A 15,796-nucleotide genomic window follows, 5' to 3' on the forward strand; every position below is an offset into this window, starting at 1 on the left:
GCCAAAGGAGAAGAGGTGAATGCGGAAATGCTAGAGAGAAATGTGTTGAAATGTGGCGACTAATCAGCAAAGTACTGTACACTCAGCACGTATCCTCGCTGTGATTGTAATAAAACCCTAAAAAGGCCGACTTTGTTTGTTGCCTTAAAAAATGCATGTTATAAGCGGCTGGGATGCTTAAGGCATTGTAAGGTTGATGTACTATTTTTGCTGGATAATAAGAAAGATTGGACGGCTGTGTATGGTGGATGTAACCCATTCTGGGTGAACCACGTTAAATCTCTGTGTTATCTGTGTCCTGTTTTATTTCTTTATCTTTTGTATTTAAATCTACATATAATTGTTAGTTCATATTTGCTTCAGATCTACTTGAAACCCTAACAAAATGAAGCCCAAAATTTTTATGCCGTAAATGAAAAGAAAGAGGAGATATATCATTAAAAATTTGACAAACCAAAAGAAGCAGCATACAGAGATAATCATGAAGACAACACCACGCCAAACTTTAAATGGCATATGAAGGACATATTCCCAATGTGAAAATAAATATCTCTAGATTTCACACCATAAGAGAGTAACAAACGAACGAACAACATCAATAACAACCAACTCATCATTAATGAATGCCAAGTGATGATTGAGTAAAGCAAAGTACCTCAAATCAAAACCTAATGGAATTATGAAAAGGAATACCTCACCAAGAGAAGAGAATATCAACTCATATAAACGAGCAATCATATAATAAGAAAAATTAAATACTCAACTCTCTATAGGCTATACTTAATAGGTTTGGGAAGCTCATCAAATCAGACCCCAATCGAGAGGAATCAATAACAGTTTTGTCACAACCCATATTAGTGAGGCAATCAGCCAATATATTACCTTCACGATAAACATGTGAGATGATGAGGTGCTCAAACGTATCAATGAATGTATTTAATATTTCACTTATTAATGAATGTATTTAAACCTTTTTTTATATCATTCATATGTTCTCATATATTCAATTATGAGTTCATCTTGACCAATATTTATTTATTTTTTATTTGCATGTAGACTCTTTATTTACAATATATAATATAAATATGTGGCAAGATATAATATTATAAGAACAAGTATTCCTACAATTACTAGTAGCTCTCCCCTAATATGGTGAGGTTTGGAGGAAAGGATCTAATAGTTGGACATGTTACAATAGTTGTTATAACATTTGTTGATTTAATGTCTACTTTTTAAAATAAGATTGTATCAAGAGTTGTGATTTTAAAGTTGTTAGTGTTGTTGATGAGCACCCATCATTAAATAAAATGTATTCCTTAGATTTAAAAACCAACAAATCATGTGATTTCACATCAATACATCACTAAAACATGATTAAGTACATAATTATAGATTTTGTCATCTAATAATATTTAAGAGAATGATTTTTTGTGAAAATATTCTTGAATTTAATTTAATTTAATTTAAATCATTTAAAAGATAATGGATCCATAAAACAAATATATATCCTAATATATAAATTAAAATATTTTTATATGAAATAAAATGCTAATGAAACAAATAAGAGAAATAGTAAATGATATTTTCTAGAAATAACAAATAAAGAAAAAAAAATATTGAAAATTCATTTTAAGGTAATATTGTTAATGATATTTATTTGAAGGGAGCATAATAAGAGGATATAAAATATAAAACATGTTATTGTTCCAAAATTAAAAGAAGGTGAATGAAATTCTCATAACAATCTCATGCAACTCACTAGAAGAAATAATTACTAATGATGCTATTTTTCGTTCTACATAAAAATATGCTATATCTTTTGTGCAATGATACTTAGTTTTCTCTTCTCCACACTTTCACAATATTATAAAGATTATGACTAAAGAAAATCACAGTCCATATAAGATGGGGATAATGTACAATTTAACAAGGGACCTAGATATTCTAGAAGTTAAAGTTGGGGATTCTGATTCTTATAACAACACATCAATCACAATGGTTAAAAGAATATCTAGTTTTGCATGGTTTCATTTCGTAATTAGCCTCTATTTTTTAGGTCATTGATGGAATCAAATGATTCATGTTTATCCAATATAAAATAATTGCAATTTCTTCTATGTCTTCAATGCCAACTCATTTAATCTCTAAAATAGCCAGTGTTTTAATCTTTTCTAATTCTCAACTATATAATAATTATAAAGTCTAGTGGATAATAAATATTAAGTATGATTTGAAACCATGCAAAAACTAAACATTCTTGTAGTTGTTTTGACTATTTTGTTGTTATAGAAATAATTTTTCCCTTCTAAAACTTAGAAAGCTCAATGCATTTGTGTGCATATTATCAAAGGTGTAACTATTTTTACCCATGATCTCTATAATGTTGGAGAAGTGTAGGAAAAAAATACTAAACCTTTAATTAAATCTCATTGCACATGAAATGTATTTTTTTTTTATGTGTAAAAGAAGGCAACATTGTTAGTAGATATTGTGTCTTATGCGTTGCATGGATTTGTTATGAGATTTTCCATTCACAATCTTGTAAGTTGTTGAATGTTGAATGTTGAATGGATTGGCATGTAATATCTACTCCTGCATGCCATCTTCATCTCTGCCAAACCTACAATAAAAGGAAAATAAATTAGCATATTGTAAATAAGGAAAGGTAATTTTTTCTTTCTTTTGTATTTAAAGTTTCAACTAATTTTATTTAGAAGATAATAGTAGAAGAAAAACAATATAAATATATAATGTACTCTATCTTTGTCTAAGAATATTCCTATGTTATTTAGGCTATGTTATCCAAGTCAGAATATAAAGATAGAAAAAAGGGATAGAAAAAAAGGGAAGAAAATAGGAGCTACAAAGATAGAACAATTATAAAGAATCGTATTAAAATTACTAATACAAAATTTCCTTTTAAATCCATTCAATAACTAATATACCAATCTTTACCAAGTGTCTAAATACTTACACATAAAGAAACATAGTCAACCGATTACTATCTATGGAGAAGTAGCCATATAAATGTTTGAGCACAATGATGAATTTGGTATAATGTAATATACACACATCTCACCTACTAAACATAATACGTTTGTATTTATAATGATATATGTTTGTTTCTCAAGTTGCAAAATATAAAACTTTCTCAAATTATCTTTCTTAGTTTCAATCATATTTGAAAATAAATTTAATATATATTAATTAAATTATAATGATCTTTTTAAATATATATTGACTTATAAGTCCTATTTTGAAATAGTTTCTAAAACATAAAATAATGATTAATATAAAGAGGAACCAGAAGATATACATCAATAACTTTGAAAAAAAATTATCATTTATTGCAATGTGGAAACGTTGATCCATTCTCATTAATATATTTAGATTACTCCTTTCATCATGTATATGATACTTAAAAAAGTAAATAAAAACCATTCTGCATCCACAAGGTTTAGATCTTCTAACTTGCTAAGATTGACTTGGAGGAGGAACCTCTAATCTTCTTCTCATACTTTTTCCAAGTCTACCCATATCTCCCACCTGCCATTCAGAAGCACACACCAAAAAACATTCATATTAACATCTAAAACTTAACCCTAACAAAACCAAAGTTTATCCTTCACAAAAGCCAATTTATTCATATTACAAACCAAAAACTCAGGATCAACCTTTCAGAAATTTACAGTCACTCATGGATTCACTACTAAACAAACTGAAAACAAAGAATTGAATCAGAGGACGACCTTTTCTACAGAATTATGAACCTTGATAGAGTAAATCAATGAGAAAAATAACAGAACATGATATATTCCTCGAGACTTTTCATCACACAGCACACAATCTCCCCTATTCCTCTGCTTCTTCAAAAATATGGATGATCTGAACTTGTACAGGAGAAAGCCAATGAATCCATTTGCAGAGTGAAGAGCAAAGATATATTTGTTTGATGGGCGTACGTCGCCAGATATAAATAGAAAAGACCGGCGGAGATATTGGTTTGCTGGGCGTAAGTACAGCTGGAACCAGCATTAGGGTTTCCTAAAAAACCGGGTCAATGGCGGTGGAATTAGGTCGGTGAGGTGGACAATAAATAATTAGGGGAAAGGACCCAGTAGTCGTGCACCCTAACTTCACGCTTCTCAAAATCCTACTTGGAAATTTCGAATCACTCCGATTTTTTTACAGCAGCTTACTTGGCAAGTCCCCTGCTTATAACTAAGGTTTCAGGGCCACATCATCAAATATGATGCCACATCAGCATGCTTTTTGCCAAGGTGTCCAAAACAGCCCCCAAAAAAAGTGAGACCAATAGGCATGCAAAAGAGACCCCAATAGTTGTGCAGCCGATGTGGCATCACCTGATTGGTTACTTTTTACAATATTAGTACATTTCTTAACAACTATTGGTACATTTCCTAACAACTGTTGGTACATTTCCTAACAAAAATTGATATTTTTTGTTTCAAACAATAGGTTTTATTTGTTCAATTTTTGGAACAAAAGGTATCAACAACCCTCACAACAATTGGAACATGCTCAACTACTGGGTCCTTTCCCCTAGGCGGGAGAAAATAGAGCCGTGTGGGGAAGGCAAGGGTGGGAATACTTTGCAAGCAAGAAACATCGTCAGAAGTGTCCGTTCAGTACCGTGTATGGAGAAGTGATGGATTGGTATATGATTGGAGTCTACATACATTTCACCCATTGACTAAAACGGATTTGCATTATCCATGGTTGTTGAGGTGTCATCCAAAGGTACTAGTTTAAGTTGAAATTTTAATATTATTTAAATCTATATGACATAAATAAATGGATTTTTAATAATAAAAATATAGGTCCTAGGCATATGTGATTTATTTATTTATTTGGGTTTTACTGTATTGGCTTATATCTAGGTACAATGTATACTATTTTATAATGTCTGACATGTTTGTCTTGTTATGGTAAAGTCAAGCATGGAAATCTAGAATTTCTTATGTTCGATTAAATATTTGATGTACTTGTCTTATGTTCAAATAAATATTACAATCTATAGCTTAGCATATTTTTGTAATGCTAATGAGTACGATTTTCAAAGAATATAGTATGCTTATTTTTTACTTAAATTCTATGTGATGTTATAAGAGTAGAATAATTTACTACTCGTAGTATCTAGGTTCTTTTGGCTCTCACTAATCCATTCCGGTGGTGAGAGTGATGTTTCCCTTATCATTGTGTTTATGAATTATGTGCAAATAAAATTGTTGTTAATTAAAAATATGTGTTACTCGTATTCAACTTTGTTTACATGTAGTGCACATAAATGGAACCATTGTTGATTGAAAATATATGTTACTCTTATTGAACATTATTGTCATGTAGTGTGTACAAATAGCATTATTGACTAAAAGTGTAGTTCAAGTCACCAACAATAGAGACATGACCATAATGTTTAATTAGTTCTTATAAAATAGAAGAATCAAACAATATAATTATTTATTTAATTAATGGTGATAAAACATTATTAGGGAATAACATTAAAGATGAATTTGTACATCTGAAATTATATAGCTGAAAATAAGGAGATTAACAAGAGAAAATGATGTATTTTCTAAAAGCTAGTAGTATTGAACACCTAGAATAGAATGTAGGCCTTTTTTGGTTGGTAAATAAGTGTCATTTGTATCCATTAAATGATTTAGAGGGAGATTTAAAATTGTGTACAGATATTTTACATGAAGTTGGATTAAATTTATCTCTTCCATCTTCATTAAAGTGCATATAGACTCTTCAAGTCTACTTTTCTAATATGAATATATCCACAATGAAAGTCGCATTTAAGAGATTTCAAGTCTTTGGTAAGAAATACAAAAAATATTTAAAATATCTCTAATGCAACTTCTACGATGGATATATTTATATCAAAAAAGAAAACTAGAAACGAGTTATGATCCACCTCTTGAATCCATTCAATACATCTATTATTCAAGATATTTTCATATCTAAAAAGTATACTCAAAAGTTGGATGTGTTGGCTGAAGTTAGAGAACAAACTTGCAATCCATAGATAGAAGTAGAATTGCATACACAAAAATTATTTAGGTAAAATATGTATTCTTGACTAAGAATGATTAATAATGCATCTTGAAACAACTCATTTGAAGAAATAGAATACCATTACAAAATAATTATAGTGCATATAACATTGTTGCACATTCTTTTAACTTTTTCCAAAATCATAGTAGCAAATATAGAAATAGGAAACTCACAAATGGGTTCATAAATCCCATTGAGTTGTGATAGTATACTATATGGAGACATTTATTTATAGGCACAATGTCAATTTGTTACCCTTGGACTATGATTTATATAACATATTATTTTCCCTTATAGACTAGACTTGAAATAATTCGTCCTTGAAAAAACTAAGAGACCTATCGTTATAAATTTTAATCCAAAAATAGCCCCTTGAACATATTACACATAAATGTATCTAGAGGTTATTTCATTCAAATTGCATTTAGTTCCTTAGGTAGGGTTATAGGTGCTCCTTGTATTAAGTGCAAGAAATCGATAATTACAACCTTCTACGCATGAAATATTCACCAATTGTATCTACTACTAGGTGGCATAGAGTATATTAAATATCATTTGTATGCCAAAAAATAGCTAGGAATCAATTTGTGGGCTAAAGAATTTGGGTTCTTATTATCCACATCTAACTCATACATTCCCAATTTTACTATAGCATATGGTATTGCATTTGAATTTTTGTCTTTGAGGAATCTAGACATCGCTACATGTGATTTTGATTCCTACAAATACTTTCCGCATCCATTTTAAGGCATTAATGACATCAAAGACTTCTATGTGGTAGGTGAGAAACATTATTCAAATAAAACTAACTAAGGTGTGTGTGAGGGAAAAAGCGAGACTAGGTTATCATGCCCTAATCCTACCTTTTGACACACATTACGGAATATGAAAGAGCCTAGAGGTATCACACAATTGGCTACTTCTTTTTGGTGAAAGAGAGAGCCACGGGCTACCTATTAGGGTTTCTATTCCTTTGTTGTAATTGAAAGGTAAGATTATGCAAGTCCAAATCCTAACCCTAAAATGCAAGGTATGAACTAATAACAAGATTGCAGAATTGAACTTAAACAATGGAAAGCTGTAAATACAAAGATAAGACAAAAATGCAAATGCGTACCCGGAGTCAAAATCTGAGTGGAAATGTTCGGGACGGGGAAGCGGGCGCCACTGTCCTGATTCTGCACCTGAAACTGCACCTGAAACTGCTATTTTGCACTCTGGAAAACTGTCTGAAATGCTGTCTGTCAGGAGGACCAGGGTGCGCAGAGCCTCTGTCCCAGGGACCAGGGCGCCCCACGCCCCTGTTTGGGTATTTTGCTCTGCAATTTGGTGTGGGGTGCTGTCTCGACCTGCTTTTCTCGGATCTGCAACCTGCGGCGTCGTCCGAGTCCCGAAACCTACACTTATATCTGAAAAAGGTGTTTGGGCGGCTATATAGGGTTTTGCCTTAGTCAAACCCCTGCTTCGGTGATTTCCACCTCCACGAATAGCCAAGTTGTATTGTAAAAGTAATGTGTGTGCAGACCTTGTGTGTATGCAAGATCTAAAATGCAAGTAAGCAAACTAGAGCAACCTAGAAAGTAAACCCTAATTGCTTGTTAATGATAATGTAAATGGTCTAAATCAAGATGCAAAGTGATCTAAAGCATGAATAAATGAAATATTGAAGCTTATGCAAAGACATGAAAACAACATGAAATCATATCCAACCCCCAAGGGAGAGGTACAAGCCAATCTTTAGTCGATAATCTCCTATTGCTCTTCAATGTCTTCCAAGCCCTAAATGGATGAATGGAATTGATAAAATGCTTGATAGTGGGATGTTGAAAGTTGTTGAAGTCTTCAAAGATCTGCTCTTTTGCTGCATATGAGGTTCCTGAAAACAAAATTCCGATCCCTTCAAATGAAGAAAGAGAGCTCTTATGTATGAAACCCTAGGTCTTAATTCCAACTTTTGGCCAACCTAGAGATTGAATATCCTGCCAATTTCTTGGGGTTAAGCTTTATTTTATGATTGGATCGCGCTCCTAAAATTTCAAGAAAAATGTCCGGGACCGTGTGCACTTCGGGCGCCATGGTCCCGACAACTTTTCACCAAATTTTCAGGGCCGTCAGATATGATGATTTTAGAGAGAATCCCAAAGTTACAGGTGATTTCGAGATGTTTTGACCCCCGAAATCAAGCCCCCAAGCTCAGAATAGGGCCTAATTAGGGTTTTTGATTAAGTGATGTATTGGAGGAATACAATGAAAGGGGCACACTTTAATGAAAGGGCCTGACTTTATGATGTGAAAAATGATGAAATAGAACCTTTAGATCTAATTAATTTGATTAATTAAGTGCTAAAGGGGAAATGTAATGCAAAATGCAACTGCGCCAAGGTGGGTGCTAAACTAGGTGTTAAATTGTACTGCTTTAGCAAGTGCGTACAATTTATGATGTTACATTTAGCCCCCACTTTAGCGGTCATATGAGTACTACGTGCATATGCAAGCTAAAGTACAGAAAGTAAACATCATTTGAAAAAGGATATATCCATAAGTTGTCGGACGAAGCCCCCAACGGTATCTGCAGTACACAGTTAGGAACCGCACCCTACAAAACACATGTTAGATCACAAAATCACCTAATGCTTACTAAGGAAGGTGATGAAATTTGCGAGTAGCTATATGCCCCCCCTGTTTCGGCTTGCTTATTAGGGAGGTGAAACAGGGTAACATGTTTACTTATGACAAATTGTGTAAGAGAGTATTGATGAGGGATGTTCACTAAAAAGGCTTCATCAGAGCACTTTTTGGAACATCCCGAGAGTAGGGGAGCGAAAATACGATTCCTACACAACAAACAGTTCGAAAATCGCATCTCCCAAACTCAAGTTATGATGAAATGAGTGATAGAGGAAAATTAGGGTTTTGAAAGCAAAGGTAAAGGAATGAAAGTATATACCTTGAAAGAGACATTTGCATTTGTCACTTTGTTGATTCTGAGTACTGTTCATTGCAGTGGAGCCCACATAGCCATCATCATGCCTTCACGATGATCGGAGCGTCCCACGAGGATTGAGATCATGCGACAGGCTGTGATTGACGACGAGCCACTAGACGAGGTGAGTTGACTGAACTTTTATTTTTGATTTTCTGCATTTGACTTTCTGTGATCGTTTGCGGGCCCTGGAACCCGACCATGGGTCCCACACAGGGCGCCATGGTCCCTGTGGGGCGCCATGGTCCCCTCAGGGTGCCATGGTCCCCTCAGGACGCCATGGTCCCTGACAGGGCACCATGGTCCCTTCAGGGCGCCATGGTCCCTAACAAGGCACCATGGTCCCAATCAGGACTTGGCGAGAGATGCCAGGGTTAGCATACGATGTTCGACAGTTTGCATGAATGATTTTTGATGATTGAGTACTGATTATAGTTATGTTTTTGTGATGCAGGGTGTCCCGTACATGAGAGAGCACACGGCGGGGCAGATTCTTCGCAGTTTGCGTGATCAGATTCCCCGACTTACTCAGGCAGAGAGAGACACATTGTCGATAGTAGGCTTGTGGTCTATGATTCTTATGCCAGCCATCCGATTTCATCCCGCGATGCTGATGGCACTCATGGAGCGATGGGATCCTGACACATGCACGTTCCAGCTTCCAGTAGGGGAGATGACGGTGACACTTGAGGATGTGTACCGCATTCTTTGCCTACCGATCAGAGGAGCTACCGTGACATATGCGACCGATCGGTCAGTAGAGGATCATTAGAGGGAGCAGGTATATTGCATAGGGAGAGTCATGCGGAGTGAGACGAGAGGTCGTATCATGGTCAGCTGGCTCTTACATCCTATAGGAGAGGTGCCCCTCATGAGACGTCTTATGATAGCCATCATTGCACTAGCTGTCTGCCCTAATGGGCGAGGTACACACATGCATGGGGGTCTCACATGGTGCATCAGGGCTATGGAGAGACATAGGAGAGTATATGCCTGGGGTCGGAGTATGCTTGCACATCTCTATCACGACCTCGAGGAGTATGTTTTCGGACAGGGTTGCAGCTTGATGACATGCACACTTCTGCAGGTGTGGATATTTGAGCACTTTACATGCACCAGGCCTGTTGGCTATCTGATGAGTACGGCTAGCGAGCAACCTAGGGTATTTTCTTATCCACTTACCAGTGAGTGGAGATTTGGAGATCTATTGTATTGGAGAGTGATAGTTGACAGATTGACAGCCGAGGTGACCGTGTGGAGACCATATCTGCGGATGCACAGATGGGATGGGATGGAGAGACAGTTAGCATGCCTACAGAGGAACCGCCTACTGAGAGGATGATATCCACACATCATAGTCCCATTCTACTTTGACCGAGTACAGAGGCAGTTCGGGCTAGAGCAGTGTGTCCCAGCCGATGTGCCCATCTACACTCGACACTCACGAGTCCTTCCCAGACCTAGAGCAGTAGTGAGACCGACAATAGACGATATTGAGATCACAGATATAGAGGGGTCCGACTAGGATGTGGTCACTGATTATGCTGCAGACCCCGGAGCACAGTGCAGGTATCATTCCTGGTTTATGAGATCATACCCAGGGCCTATCTTTCCACCAGATCACCCGACAGGCCATCCAGGTCCATGGAGGCATGGAGATCGAGATGAGGATCAGGGATCCAGATCGGAGGAGCCAGAGGAGGGAGAGGGTCATGAGGAGGCAGGAGGTCCTGATCCGCCTATAGGAGATCAGCCTAGTGCCAAGGAGGAGGAGGATGAGGATGACGACGAGGAGGAGAGAGATGATGATGAGGAGGAGGAGGATAGAGATGATGAGGAGGAGTCAGATGCAGCTCCTCACCATTCAGGGGATGATACCGTAGCCTTAGATCCTCTCGTTATTCCCCAAAAGGGGGAACACGAGGCGCTACGGAGAGCCTAGTAGTTCCTAGTCATAGATGCTACCATATCACGATCCCTACTGGCGTGAGAGAGATCCAAGTATAGTAGGTTTATATTGATTGATTGATGTTTTGATGATATAAAATGGTACTAACACAAAATCTGTTCTACTGCTATAGCTAATGTGCAGGAGTGGTGCTCCTTGATCCAGCAAGCAGTGACAGATATCTCCACGATAGCGCAGATCCCTAGTTCCTCACAGGTTGCTTATAGACCTCAAGGGAACGCGGGTCGGCATGATGATTTGTTTTCCCCATTTCGAGTACAGGTAGAGATATGGAGGGAGAGAGAGCGGGCTCTATCAGAGGACCTTCAGCGAGCACAGTGTGATCTAGCAGTAGCTCAGGCCGAGGCTACCTTGTATTGCACTATCCTTATGGATAGGGATCGTAGGAGTTCCTCTCGGAGCCATTCACGATCTATATCATGGTATACGCCTATGGGTCCACCTGCACGGCCGGATCAGGAGGGAGCATCTAGTCGTCACTCTCCAGCCACCAGCCCTAGGGATAGAAGATGATTTTATGATGTAGGGTAGGTCATATTTTGGGTGTATAGGGACCTACCTTTGTATATTGATCCACATATATATATATATATATATATATATATATATATATACATGCTTCTTTGTTTTAAACGTGTTATCTTTAATGCCTAAACAATGTGTATTGTGATTAAAGTTAATACATTTGGTAGATGTACATGTATGTTCTGAATTTAATTTCCATGTGATTGATTTCTCAATGCTCCATGATTAAATTGATACATGTGTGACTTAATTAAAATATTTGATCAAGTACTATATTGATGATAAGGAAGAAAGTATGTATTAAGCCTACGAATCATATAACCAATGTGATTTAATTTGAATTTAAACACAACATGACATGATTCAACTTAACACATAAAAACATTGTATAATATGTCAACATAGTGAAAATGTAAATCTTTTGTAATTTACATAAATGAATTCAAGACAAACCATAAAGTAAAGACACATGCTTGTCAGGAACGAAGCAATATAGATTAAACAAAACATCATTTAATTCTATTTGCTCTAACAAAGATATGTTAACATATTATCCAATTTTGAAGAAGTGAGAAAGGAAATAGATAAATGATAAGGAATGAGGCATTAAGCATAGTATCTACACAAGTGCATAGCATTTATAGGGTCTTTAAGAGGCGTACCGTCTACATCCACTATTTTGTAAGCACCTGATCCATAATCTTCAATAACGATATACGGTCCAAGCCAATTAGGACTGAATTTTCCCTTTTCTTCAGGTAAGGCATTCACATTGCGCTGATTCTCATAGAGCCCTAAGTCACCCACTGAGAAGGAACGTTGAATAACCTTATCATTATAGCTTCGTTGTAGAGTTTTGTGATACGCTTGAATATGCTCAAGAGCATTTATACACTGTTCATCAAGCATCTCAAGCTGTTGAAGTCTTTGTTCTCTATAGGAGTCATCATCTATTATACTTTTGAGAGAAACTCTAAGTGATGGAATCTCTAATTCTAAAGGCATAATAGCATCAGCACCATAAACAAGATTATAAGGAGTAGTTCCTGTGGCGATTTGTACACTCATTCGGTAGGCCCAAAGAGCATAGACTAGCTGAGTACTCCAATCCTTACCATGCTTATTCACGGTTTTGCGAAGAATTTGTTCGATTATTTTATTGGATGATTCGGCTTGACCATTTCATTGAGGATAGTATGGTGTAGAAAATCAATTTTTGATATGATATTTCTCAAGGAATTGCTTCACGTCTTTATTATTAAATGATGTCCCATTATCAGAGATTATAGTGGAAGGTATCCCAAATCAAGAAATAAAGTTTTCTAGAAGAAATCAACAAATCACTTCAGCTGTAGTGGAGCGAAGAGGAACAGCTTCTACCCACTTTGTAAAGTAATCTGTTGCGGTTATAATAAAAATATGTCCTTGAGATGAAGGAGGAGAGATTTTACCGATGAGATCCAACCCCCATGCAGAGAAAGGCCAAGAAGCTACCTGAGAACGGAGTTCTTGGGCAGGAGCATGAATCAAATTGTTGTGTTGTTGACATTGATGACATTTCTTAACAAATGAAAAAGAATCTTGCTGCATAGTTTGCCAATAATATCCCATACGAAGTAATATTTGAACCAAGGATTTACCTCCAAAATGCCCCCCATAGGCACCTGAATGCGCCTCTTCAAGAGCAATAGGGATTTCTGATTTGTTAAGATAGTGAAGGAGAAGACCGTTATAACCCCTTCGATAAAGAACATTAGAAAGAATAATATACCTAGCAGACAACTTGCGAACTCTAGCCCTGGTGTTCCTATTGGCGGAATCAGGAAAGGTACCATCAGTCAAGTATCTTACGATATGCGAGTACCATTCATCTGAGTCTATGAAGTCGCAACATGTCACCAGGTTGGAATCATCTACAATAGCTAGAGAAGTAAGGTTGTGAATAACAAATTCAAGATCAACCACAAGGTCCTCTAAAGATACAAGAGAAGCCACACATGCCATTGCGTCCGCATGTCGATTATCTTTTCAAGGAATAGGTTCTATGGTGTAAGAATCAAATTTTTGTAACAAAACGATAGCAAGGTCTTTATATTGTGATAACTTGTCTTGTTTTGCTTGATACAGTCCTGTTACTTGTCTTATAATCAGTTGAGAATCTCCAAAAATATGTATGTGTTTTATATTCAAAGCTAAGGCTTCCTTTATTCCTGCTATAAGAGCCTCATACTCAGCAATGTTATTGGTACATAATAAATTGAGACGGTAAGATAAGGGAACGGACTTCTTTGTACGAGAAATCAGAACAACACCTGCCCCCGATCCCGTACGACACTTAGAGCCATCAAAGTATAACTCCCAAGTTTCATCTTTCTCTGTACAAAGGATGAAATCGTCAGGAAAAGACTCAGGGCTAGGGAAGGAGAAAGGTGAAGGGGCCTCAACTAAGTGATCGGTCAACGCTTGCCCTTTAATTGCCCTTTGTGAAACAAATTTAAGGTCAAATTCAGTTAACATCATAACCCACTTAGCTAGGCGTCCTGATAAATTAGTTTTAGAGAAAAGATGCTTCAACGGATCAAACTTTACCATGACGTGGACTTCTAAGTTTAAGAGATAATGTCTCAATTTCTGAGTCGCAAACACCAAGACCAAGCATTGTCTTTCTATTGCAGAATATCAAGTCTCATAATCGAGTAAGGTATGACTTATATAATAAACCGGACACTCCTTACCATCTTTATCATGTTGTGCCAATAATGTTGCAAGAGCATGAGAGGACGCAACCGTATAAAGAAGGAAGGGTTTAGAAGGTTCGGTCGGTCGAAGGATAGGAGGATTAGCCAAATACATTTTTAAATCTTCAAATGCTTGCTAACAATCCTCATTCCATTGAAAAGTGATATTCTTTTTGAGAAGTTGAGTGAAAGGAAAAGTACGATCCGCAAGTTGAGATACAAACCTACGAATAGCTTGAATCTTTCCTTGTAAGCTTTTGAGTTGAGACACATTTCTAGGAGGTGGCATGTTGACAATAGCATCTATTTTCTTAGTATCCACCTCAATCCCACGATGCGAAACTATGAATCCTAATAGTTTTCCAATATCCACACCAAAAACACATTTTCGGGGATTCAAGCGCATGTGATATTTACGAATCCTTTCAAAGATTTGACGAAGGATCTTAATATGATCTATGCGAAGAATGGATTTGGCTAAAACATCATCAACATAGTCTTCTAAAATCTTATGCATGTAATCGTGAAAGATAAGGGTCATCGCTCGTTGATAAGTTGCACCAGCATTCTTAAGTCTGAAAGGCATCATTATCCAACAAAACGTACCCCAAGGAGTGGTGAAAGCAGTTTTGAATTGATCTTGAGGGTTAATGAAAATTTGATTGTATCCTGAAAAACCATCCATGAAGGATAACAAGGCATGTCCTGCCGTAGAATCAACTATCATGTCAATGTTTGGAAGAGGGAAATCATCTTTTAAAGAAGCCTTATTTAAATCTCGGAAATCGATACACATTCGCATTTTATTATCTGGTTTAGCCACAACGACAATATTTGAAATCCATGGGGAATAATCAATAGGACAGATAAATCCAGCCTCCAATAATTTTCAATCTCAGCCTTAACAAGTAGAGCCACCTTAGGATTCATTTTTCGAATCTTTTGTTTCACGGGCTTAGCATCAGGGACTAAGACAATATTATGGGTAACAATCTTAGGATCTATACCAGGCATGTTAGAGTATGTCCAAGCAAATATCTCAGGGAATTCACGCAATAAATCATCATATTGTTTTTGTTCCTCTTCGTCCAGACATTTTCCAATTTTAATAACTTTTTCTTCATTGCAAGGATCCATCTTAACATTAGTGGTGTCACTTATGAGAAGATTACTTTGTTGAGGAGTATCCTTTAACTGAGGGAATTCTTTCACAATCTCATCGTTATCCATCTCTTTTCCAAAATAGGCTTCAGTGTTCAAACAATAAGGGAGTCCCCTATTGTGATGATAACGAGGAAGAGTATCATATGCTCCTAGAAATTCAGCTAAAGCATCATCGGTAGGAAAAACATCCAAAGCACAGGCACACGAAGGATCTTCATCAATATACTCGGGGTGTTGCATTGATAGAGATGTAGAAATAGTATTAACACTAATACATGGTCTTCTAGAAGCCTTAGTGCGCTTACATGGATTATAGCCAAGTCCAAAGGCATGGTT

General features: G+C 36.5%; 1 long non-coding RNA gene across 1 annotated transcript; it reads right to left on the reverse strand.

Moving 5' to 3' along the window:
• Positions 1-2,371: 2,371 nt before the first annotated feature.
• On the reverse strand, positions 2,372-3,977 carry LOC131058304 (uncharacterized). The gene is made up of 3 exons (XR_009109341.2): positions 3,750-3,977; positions 3,472-3,546; positions 2,372-2,620 (listed from the first exon to the last, which is right to left on the reverse strand). It is a non-coding gene; the product is annotated as an uncharacterized LOC131058304 (long non-coding RNA).
• Between the last annotated feature and the right edge of the window lie 11,819 nt (positions 3,978-15,796).

Source organism: Cryptomeria japonica, chromosome 9 (assembly GCF_030272615.1).
Source record: "Cryptomeria japonica chromosome 9, Sugi_1.0, whole genome shotgun sequence".
NCBI classification, from domain to species: domain Eukaryota; kingdom Viridiplantae; phylum Streptophyta; class Pinopsida; order Cupressales; family Cupressaceae; genus Cryptomeria; species Cryptomeria japonica.